The 8,742-nt window shown below is 36.2% G+C and overlaps 1 protein-coding gene across 8 annotated transcripts in view; it reads right to left on the reverse strand.

Moving 5' to 3' along the window:
- Positions 1 to 8,742, reverse strand: part of AGMO (alkylglycerol monooxygenase) — a 240,985-nt gene that overhangs the window by 100,310 nt on the left and 131,933 nt on the right. The gene's annotated exons all lie outside the window — the stretch shown is intronic.

Genomic DNA, 8,742 nt, shown 5'->3' on the forward strand with positions numbered 1-8,742 from the left:
ATTACAAAACAAAAAGTACCCCTTTCGGGCTGCCTCTTTTTTTTTTTTTTTTTTTTTTTTTTTTTTTTTTTTAACTGGAATACTATTCAGATTTTGCATCTGTGAAGTGTAAAGGGCATTCCACAATAAAATATGCTATTATGTGTTACCATTCCTGGCTGAACCATTCTCAGTTCTGTCAGTTTTTATGTCCCATCACTAAACCCAAGCACATGGTTCAGCCGGTACTTCTATGCACCTGTCACCAGATTGCTTAAAGACAACTAAGGGTATATTTAGATGCTCTCAGTATTTCAATATTCTGTTTAGTAGGGTGCTATTAAGAAGCCAACATAATACATAAAGATTGAGCTTAATTTCTGTCTAAATTTATTAATTATCCTGTGTTTGTTGAACATACTGCAGATGATAACTACAGCACACAGCAGTACTGCAGGACTAAGGTGAATTTACAATCTAGAAGTATGAATCAAAAAGGCCAAATCAAAAATGCAATGGAATTTTGCTATTTAAAAATATTCCCTCTTGAACAGCTCAACACAAGAACAATATATCCATAACAATAAAAATAATGGTGTTGGATGGTGGAGTGAGCGCTTGGTGGGCATTCATTAAGAAAGGAGTGATGTCTAGCAAACTCTGGATTAGACATGAGCAGGAAGAAGAAAAACCCTGAACACGAGACAAAATAGCGCAGCCAAATTTGCACATAAATTACTCAACATTCGTTCACCTGGAGGACAAAAGTAGAACAGAACAGCTGGTGATTTCAGGCGCACTTCAAGCAATTTTTTTTTTTCATTTTTTAACAAAAGGGATCAGGAAGTTTCTTTTACAAAACACTGAACAAATGTTTAAAGCTAAGTGACTGTTTTCAAGGATTTTGTTTTCTCAATCATAATATTGGTGAAAAAATCACTTCAGTGCCAAACAATGTATCAAAAATCATCAATGCATTTCTAAGTGCCAGAACGTTGTGACCCCACTTCTGTTACTGTATTTTTGATAGGTAAAGCCAAACTCAAAATATTTCACAAGAAAGTACAGAGGCAAGAAAAAGGATGAATGATGATCTGGCTTATTATTATGAAGACAAATATTAATTCATTTTTTAATGTGTTTCCTACCATGCATTGTATATTATATTGCATACTATATTAATATATAGACTGCTTGTTCATGTGTATTATTTTACGTGTTCAATAAATATATGTCTATTATTTTTGTTTCTATATACATGAACTCATAGATATTAATTCCATTTCTAAATTAATGTCTGAGTCCTCTATTTTCTCCACTTATCTCTTTTAAAAAATGGACAAAAGTGGAATTTCATGACAAATAACATTCTTTCGTATTCACTTCAGTGGGGAGTAAGTAGCCATGAATGACCTTCTTGTCTTTACCTTTGATTTTTTAAATGTTTCTTGGCTCTTTAACAAATGGCTCACCACACTTCAACTGAAAGGGAAGAAGATGTCAGTGACTTGATGGATGCTTTTTACTATAACTGTGAGTAGAAATAATACATTTAGCACCATGTAGTCTCCTTATTTTTTAATACTACTCCTGAATATTGAATTGGTAGAATATATTGCTAAGAATACAGATTTCAAACAGAAATAGTTAAAAGTAAGGTTAAAATTTCTGAAAAGACACATAAAATTTCCCCTGAAAAGTTTATACTGAAGAAAATCTCACAAGATTTTGTTCCTAAATCTGTATTGGAATTTGCTCTTAGTCTTGGATACAAAAATGTGTCAGTTTCCTGATAATGTTAGGGAATGTTATGCTGCAACGTTCAAATAACTTCATACTGATGACAACATGAAACAATTATTGACAGAAAGGGCGATCTATAAAGACGTCTCATTGAGCTTGTATGCACTAAATAATATTTTTAAAAATTAAGATGACATAAGCTAATGGTTAGAAGACATATTTTGGGAGTGGGAAAGAGGGGTTTTAATTTTTTTGTGGAAAGAACCTCTGGTAGTTGGAATAATTTCCTTTATTTTAGATCCAAGTTATTTATCCAAGCAAGATATTTATTCCACTGTTTTTTCCCACATCCTTTTGCAACTAGCACATGCTAATGGGAGATGACAGACAGACTTATATAAGTCACTTGGGGACAGCTCCAAAATAAACTTTGATGCCTTAAATTAGATGCCACTACAACAAACCATACTCAGCAATCCCTCAGAGATGTCTATGTCATTTTTTTCCTTTTTGACCTGAAACCACATCCGCCATTATGTTTTTTGGCATTGATACATTAGAAGTTTCTCATCTTTCTATCAGGTAACTCATTAATTTCTGCAAATAAAATAAATACAGGACTTCTGTGACAGTGGTATTTTACTAGAATGAAAGATTGAGCCTTCCAGTATCGTGAAACCAGTATTAGTATGCAAAGAACACAGAGGCCTGATAGAATGACCAAATTTACAAGTGAAAGTTGACCCATATTTCCTTGCTACAGAAGAAATGTTACATTCTCTGCTCCCTTCCCTGCTTTTCTTACCAAGAAAGTCTCCACACAAGTTCATTCTCCCTTTTTTTCCCTTGTTTAGTCAGTTCTATCTGTGCAAGTCAAGCTCAGGCAGATAAGAGTGCTAGCAAACCACCACGGTGACCCATTAGTGACACGCAGCTGACAAAGAGAGCATGAGGTACTACTACATTTAAGTGTTCTACAAAAGTAACTCCGACCATGTTCTCTCACATTTGCATTCTGTTCTCAGTTCATAGGACCCAACACAAGGCTGCAACACATTCCAAATGCACTATTAAGCTGTTCCAATACAGAGACTGGCATTTTCAAAAAAGGCCCCATTTCTAGAGGTAAAATACCCCAACTTACCCATTTTCCTGCTACATTGCCAAAGTAAGATGGGCACACAGCTACACTCATCACAGGTTTACATTCAGAAACACACCTTCTTTACCACCCTTTGCATTCTGCTGCTTGTGGAAAGGATTACCTTAGCTTGCCCTTCAGTGCTGTCCACCTCCTCCTTTCAACTCTACTCAGAAGCACTGTGACTTTATTTCTAATTTCCTGTTGAACTATAAATATTGTATTTTGGAACTTTTTGACACTTTTTTCTTTTCTTATTTCCTCTGCTAGCCTGTTCCACAGCTCCCCACCCTTTTATATTTGTCTCCTAATTGTGTCCAGCCTGAAAAATATTTTTGAAAGTAGCTGCTTTTCTCCAAAATTGTGTGGGTGTTTTTCCCCTGAATATACACTCTCCACTGACCTTTCCCTCTTTTTTGTCCTTACATCTAGGCTTAAAAAAGTTTGGTCAACCCTTCTGTTGCATTCAGTGGATGAATTCTTTTCAAACAAGCACACTGCAGGAGTATTATCATGGCAATTCTCAGATGAGAACATGCAAATTCTTTAATTCTCTTATTCTACCTTTTTCAGATTGACAACCTGTTTTGATCTTTCCAACATGGACATAAACAGTGTACTTTCAGATTACAGAAACATTTTGCAAATTCTCCCACATTAACACAGAGGTTTTTACTTTCAATATGTAGGATGTCCTAACCATAACAGTGTAAAAACCTTTATAATTAATTTTTATTTGGTAAATTAATTTGCTAACCTGAAGTTTTGAATTTCCAAACTATTTAAAAAATGGTGGCATAGTGACTGAGAGATAAAATAAGTGGGGAAAAATATATTTTCCACTTTGATCAGGAGAGAAAATGACACAAGACCTTTGTCTCCATGGCCTCACTGTAACTTTAGTTCAATGGGATTCCAAGGAATATGGGAAGACTTATTAATCCCCCAAGGCCTGTAAACTGGCTATTTTTCCCTTTTTCAGCCTCTCTTGCAGGCAGGGTTCTTTATTTTCTACAATTCTCTCAAGAGCTGAGGCAGTGGAATTTTAGGCTTCAGTCTTAATAAAGGAATTCTTCTCCCTTGGGTACGCAGCAGTGGGAAGAGGTATAAGAAAGTTCAAATTCAAAACTAACAGAATCATTTCACATCTTTTTTGATTGTTATCTAGTTCAGGTGACTGGAGAACACTGACAGTTAATTCAATAACATGGCATCAATACAAAAATAAGTGTATTTCTGATACCAAGGTGTATAGTATCTCACTAATGGATTTTAATTTAAAATGACAATTTACTTCCACACTGCCAGAGTGTATTGAAAAGACTTATTTATATAGCTAATGAACCATAACGTAGAGAAATATAAAGTAGTATATTGCTCTGTGGAGCTCCTATGAGTTCCACATTCCTGTCTAATTTTTACTCTACTAAATGGTAATTAATTCTTGTCATTTACTTTGACAGCTTTCTGTCCGACTGCCAGGTGTAATCCACAAAATACACAGAAAAGCTACAACATTGAGATTCATACCACTCTACGTGTAAAACACTAAAGTAAAAAACTGAAAATCTATTTGATTTATGACTGAAAATGCAAAAGTACAGGGGCTTTTTTCCCCATGGACTTATGCCTAGATTAAACTGATTTGGACACATAAATGGCAGTGGTTTTATTAGGCAGATCCAAGAAAATGCTTCAAGAGGCTTAAGTTCAGTGGCTATCATTCCATGCTAGAAGTTAGCTGTACACGTAAAATTGCGAGCACATTTCTTTACCAAAAGTAGCAAAATTCTTATTTGGCTATCTGGTTAATGCTTAGTCATTGGCTATCAACTACACAACTTTCAACACACAATTTGCCTTCCTTAGTGTGTCTAGTAGCTATAAATTATACCTCAAAGGAACATGGAGAGTGTCTATATACTTCATCATGACATTTCACTTAAAAAACCCAATTCAGTAAGTGTATACGGCTGCATTATTTCCTCTTCAGAAAATCTGGTCTAATTTATATGATCATAATCCAACTCCCTGCTCAAATCTTCCATCAGATGGCTCCATCAGGAAGCCTGAATTTGTCTCAGTGGTGATGTAAAATTTTTCAGTCTGGAAACACTGATTTAACACCTCTGCTTGAGGCCATGATTCTGAGCATGAAAGGTCTGGGCCCCTGGGCTGTTATCTACAACTCTTTTCTGTCCTCCCAACATAAATTCAGCCATAAGCTTCTCTCTGAGCAGCTAGTTTCCATTTCTAGTCCTGTACAGAGTTCCACAGGTTCATTATAACCACGCTGTCTAACACTATTTGAAGGATTCCCCAGTGATTTCCAGGACAAACTATACTACGTAATTGCTTTCAGGGTTTCTCCCTCTCAGCCACCACAACACATCTGCTGCATGGCCCAGGACAGGGCCCTCAGAGAGGTCACATTAATAATGTATCTTTGGCTGAAAATCTCCTACTAACAGCACTACCAGTGCCTATTAACCTGCAATTCAGCAATTCATTGAGGGTAGCCTTGTCAGTCTACTATTTCCACAAAGTCAACTTCTGCACCTGAAATCGGGATTAGGGTTTCAGTAAGTAAAGGATTAAAAGCAAGCCTTAAACTGCCTTTTCTCTTAGGAGCATATAACCCAAAATGACAAACAAGAGCTCACAGATAAGAGAGACAATTGTGAGGGATGCTTGTACCATGGTCTGCCTTGAGCCAGCAGCCATCTAAAGGGGTTTTTTGGCCAACACTAACACACTGGTTCCTGTCTTTCAGAAGCCCTCAAATAAGCAGATCCTGAGAGAGGATTTGAGGGAGTCATTAGTAAATAATAACTTAAGAAGTCAGTTCAACAAATGAGAGGAGTAACAAGATAGACACTTAAACCATCAGGGATAGGCTCAAGATTGACCTTCCCAATGAAATGGGAGGTGATGGGAGACAACTCCATGCAGACAGGAGCATGGAGGAGAGTGGGAATTTGCTTGGAAGATCTGGAGATTAAGGCAAGAAGTTTGAACTCACTAGGGTTGGAGTTGGTGAAAGTTCAAGAAAAATGTGGGATGATCACAAATTATCTGTCAGGCATGACAGATGTAGCATTATGTAGCATTTTCTTCCCTCTGAGGAAAAAAAAAAGGGACTCTTTTTTTGATCTAGATTGGGGACTTAGGTTTGTGGGACCACAAGTATGAAGGGCTCATCAAGCTAATGACAAGGACATTTTTTTTCCCTCTCACAGTCTCCCTTTCATCTTCTGAAAAATAAGCCTATCAACACACCAACAAATTAATATGAAATTGTATACACTTTTCAGCTGAAAAAATCTGCTCAACATGTCTGATTACAACCATCCTTGTCTCAATACATTACTTTTGTAAGGGTTATTTGATTATGACCCTTCTTGGTCCAGATCAACTAAAGCTGGTCATTCACAGTATACACAAGCATGGAGCAGATAAATATGCTTCATGAGGCAGGGAGGATTCCTGATAGTAAAGAGTAAAGCAGAAATGACCATACGCATTAATGAAATTTCTAATATAACAAAAAAATATTTCCCTGGATATTACACTCCATTCATCTGTAACAACTGGGAGTTATCCAGAACTAGTCAGGGTCAGAATCTAGGTTCTACTGAGTTTAAGCACTATGCAGCTTTTAAGCTCATTTAAATTTAGTTTTTGTCTCAGCTTGGAAATAGCAGAGGCTAGGGGAATTTCACTTTCAGAGTTCTTGTCTGAGTTGGCCCACTTAATCCCTTAATTGGATATTGAATTCTCTAAGTATAAAACCAGAAACTGTACATGCTTCTCAAAAAAAAAAAAAAAAACCAAACAAAAAAACCAAAAAAAAAAAACACATGGAAAAAACTGTGTGTGTTTAGAATTGACAAAAATCAGGGGACTTAACTCTAGAAAATAATTTTAAAGTAGAGAAAAGCATTCACAAAGAGTTTTGCTCATTTTTTTAGTAGAAAATAGAATCCAGAAATACTTAGCTATATTATTTTATGCTAACACAGATGACACAGCTGAAAACATTTAATGAGTTTCCCAATATTTATTTCAAAGTAGTGTTTTACAGCTTGAAATGAATACCAGCGCTGGCAGGTGTCAAGACTCAATAGCAATTTACTTTCAGAGTAGCGATGCAAATTACACACTTGAATTTTACAAAGAAAAGAACAGCAGTAAAATATGTAGTGACAGTAGTATGAAATCTGTAAGAAGTGGAACAGCTCAGCTTCCTGATATATGTGGTTCACCCAGCAAAACAAAACTTTTGTGACTAGCACTGACTGCAGAGTGTATTTAAATTTAGCTCCAGGATTCAACATTGTAATTGCTTAAAAGCTCACTATGTTCCAGAGCCTAAATATTTTGCTCTGTTTCAGCATTTCTCTACATTCTTTTTACTAAATTGAACACTGAATAGGAAATCTTCCAACCACAGCACAAGTTCGCTCACTCCCAAAATAATAAACAGAAATCATTAGAACAGATAGTTCCCTTGGTTATTTTATATCAGTGTTGAGAGAAAATTAAAGCCTCATTTAAGACTAAAAACTAGTAGAAAAGTTAGAAGCCTGTATCATTATTAATAGCATTTTTAATACAAAAGAATAATTATTTGGGGTTTTTTATTTGAAATGCAATTATGTACTTGCTCTGAAAAAGTAGCAAGTCTATACAAGTTACTTGAAATTTGTAAATATGTGCTACTAACCCTAAACAAAAAACAGAAACCCCAGACACAGCATGATTAAAATCCTGTGGCAATTAGGGATGATCTAAAACTGAATTCAGACATGCAAAATCTTCTTCATAGGCAGAGGGAATTTTTGGCATTTCAGACCAGTACAGTAACTACCCTGCATAAAGGCTCAGGTTAGCGGAAAGGAAAATACAAACTACAGTGCAGCGAAGATTTAAAACACATGCTTAACTTCATGCACCTAAATAGTCCCATTAATGTGAAGTTAAGCATGTGTGCATGCTTTTGTAGGATCATACTCAAGTGATACCCCTTTGATGAATGTTTCTTCCTGTGTTAGCAGGGAATGGTGTTTGATCAGACCAGCATGGGGTTAAGCACCCTTTATCTTTCCATTCTCCACTTAAAGGACCCTACCACGTTGGTGAGTGTGAGAGGCAACATCCAGCCCTGAAGCTATACAAATTCTGGTTATTTTAAGAGGAATCTCTAACATAGCTGCAACTTGGAGGTCTGATTGTAGGATTTGTATCCTGTGAATTCCTGAGCTGCTCCAGGTTGAAGAAAAATTCCTGACGAAATGTTCTAGATTTTTTTTCATAAATTATACCTAGTGATTAACATAGAAGTAGTTCTGCTGACCTCCATATTAATCTTGTTGTGCTAAGAATACACCAATCATTTTAATATCTTATCCACTCTCACTACGATATGAGGCCCATTTGTGTATATACTCACACTATTTTTTTTTGCAGTTTGGATTTTAATTTCAACAGCAGTGATTGCAGTATAGCTGCATAATATATCACACTGAACAACTACGAGCCTAAGCTGAGGTCTAATTATACATGTCTGACTTGAAGTTTCTTTAGGCATGTTTACCACAGTAACACTAGTTCAGCCATCTGCATGACGAGAGCAGTGTGTCACAATAGGCAGCGGAGTTTTGTGCAGAAAAAAACCAACAAACCAAGGATGCAAGGAACTGGTTTCCTTCAACAGTGTAACTTCCAGTTGCTTAGGGCCCTCTGATAGGGCAATTCTAGAGCCTCTATGCTACCACATTAATCATACCTAATAAATGCATTAGAATGTGGGCATTCTTCTATTCATTTTCCACTCAGTTAGACCAACACAAAGAAAGATTCTGTCATTTGCCCAAGCA

This window comes from Corvus brachyrhynchos, unplaced genomic scaffold (assembly GCF_000691975.1).
Source record: "Corvus brachyrhynchos isolate BGI_N302 unplaced genomic scaffold, ASM69197v1 scaffold142, whole genome shotgun sequence".
In the NCBI taxonomy this organism is placed as follows: domain Eukaryota; kingdom Metazoa; phylum Chordata; class Aves; order Passeriformes; family Corvidae; genus Corvus; species Corvus brachyrhynchos.